Genomic DNA, 2,049 nt, shown 5'->3' on the forward strand with positions numbered 1-2,049 from the left:
TGCGTTCTGTAGCTGCATCCCCCCTCAGAGCCCCTTTCCTCCGTGAAGAAGTACTAAGGGTCCCCTCTCCCTTGCTCAGAGGAGATTCATCATGGCAGGTTTTCCCTGATGGTAACCTTGTCCATGTGACCCAACCTAGTCCATGCAGATCCAACCTGGTCCATGCGACCCAACCTGGCCTATGCGACCCAACCTGGTCCATGGGGATCACCTGACATTCTACCAATTCATTTCCTTTTCAGTTGATTTTGCTGTATTTCATGTTATTTCCAAGAAGTTCGATAAATGTTCCCTTGTGTTTAGTCCTGGGAGCAGCGTGACTGAGACTCAGATCCTTCCATCCCCTGTGAGCACTGGGGCCCAGCCCATGGGCTGTGAGACCGGAGTGGCTCAGAGCAGCCGGCCCAGCCTAGGAGTCAGGGACCTTCCAGAATAGATGCCTCCCCCACATCCCCACACACAGCCTCTTAAAGAAGCCTGTTCCTCGCCTTTAATTTCTCCCTTGCAGTCCTTACTGCCTGAGTCATATGTCACATTTACTGATTTATTTGTTTTGCGGGGGGCCGGGGGGGGGTGTCATGGAATCAACTTCCCTCACTTTATCCATCTCCAGGCCAAGCTCCCCTCTCTGGGTCCACATTCCCCAGGTGTCGTAAGTGTTTCCCTCCACGCCCTGCGTGATTCAGGGTTCGGGTCTGGAAGAGGAGCCGCACAACAAATGAAAAAGAAGAGACATGAGATAATTTGGGAATATTGGGGGACCAGGCGGCAAGTCCAACTCAAGAGGAAGGACTTGCCCTGTGCTCAGGTCTCACCAAGCTTTTATAGTGAGCGGTAAACAAGGTAGTGGTTACCATAGTTACACTGTTCTTGTGAGTTTCACTTGTTTACACCATGGTTATATTTCCTGCACTTCCTTAGCCCATTAGATTCCCAGATAAGATCTAGGGAGTGTTATAAGGTCAAGCCTAATTATGCTAAGAGGACTGTGCCCTCTAAGCTGGGACTTGTTTGTGACTTTGCCAGCAGGTCAGTCCGAGGCTTAACCCTATATCAGTTCCCCACACCCAGGCACCGCCCTGCCTGTCCTGGCTGTGTTCCATATATCACCTGCCACCCCTGCCAATGAACCAAACAGCTTTCCAGACCCAAAGTCATACCTGGTGAAATTTTCCTTTTTTGTGTGAGAATATAAAGTTATAAAATGTGCACACTTCTTGACCCAGAAATTTCACTTCTGGGAATTTACTCAAAGGAAATGTAGATACACATGATTGATTAAAACCACTGTTTATAACATCCTAGATGTAAAACCATAAGTGCCCATCAATAAGGATATGAGACAGTAAATAATGTCACAACCAGACAATAGAATAGCACGTGAGACATGAAGGATAATACAGATCCAAATGTATTGCAATGGAAAGGTGTTTGTGCTATTTTATTACGTGGGGGAAAAATGAGTTGATAGAGGTAGCACCATCCCATTGATATAAAATTTATTTACATCCATTCATCTATTAAGTAGTAAAACGGTCCATATGTACTGAATGCCTGCTGTGGCCCTCCCTGGCCTAGATATTAAAGAAACAGCAGTGAGCAAAGTCGATGTAACCCCTGTCTTTGTCGGGCTTCCAGTCTCGTGGGAATAGGAAGAACGGATAGATACCGAGTAAAGAAAGGAAAATGTTGTCATAGCTAAGACAGAAAAGGGCAAGGGACAGTCTTAGAACAGTGGGGGAGGGGGGGTTGGGGAGGTGATTTAAGACTTGAAGGATGAATGGAAATTATGCATGGGCAGACAGAGAGGGACAATGTTCCAGATAGAAAGCCTTGAGGTTGGAACTAGCTTCCGGTATGTTTGAGAAACTCAAAGAAAGGTGGCGGGAGAGAGTGGAGTGAAGGAGAGAGTGCCACCCAGAGCCTGGAGATGAGGACATGGGCCAGACCGTGTAAGACATGGGAGCCCCTGACTCCATGGGCCATAGGAAGCCTTTGGAGGGCGGGAAGGAGTGGGAGGCTGGGGTTTGCTGAGTCAGTAATGGATTA

The 2,049-nt window shown here is 47.7% G+C and overlaps 1 protein-coding gene across 5 annotated transcripts in view; it reads left to right on the forward strand.

The window, feature by feature from the left end:
* The window catches only part of BCAS1 (breast carcinoma amplified sequence 1), a 74,360-nt gene that overhangs the window by 32,825 nt on the left and 39,486 nt on the right, over window positions 1-2,049 (forward strand). The gene's annotated exons all lie outside the window — the stretch shown is intronic.

This window comes from Myotis davidii, unplaced genomic scaffold, assembly GCF_000327345.1.
Source record: "Myotis davidii unplaced genomic scaffold, ASM32734v1 scaffold27, whole genome shotgun sequence".
In the NCBI taxonomy this organism is placed as follows: domain Eukaryota; kingdom Metazoa; phylum Chordata; class Mammalia; order Chiroptera; family Vespertilionidae; genus Myotis; species Myotis davidii.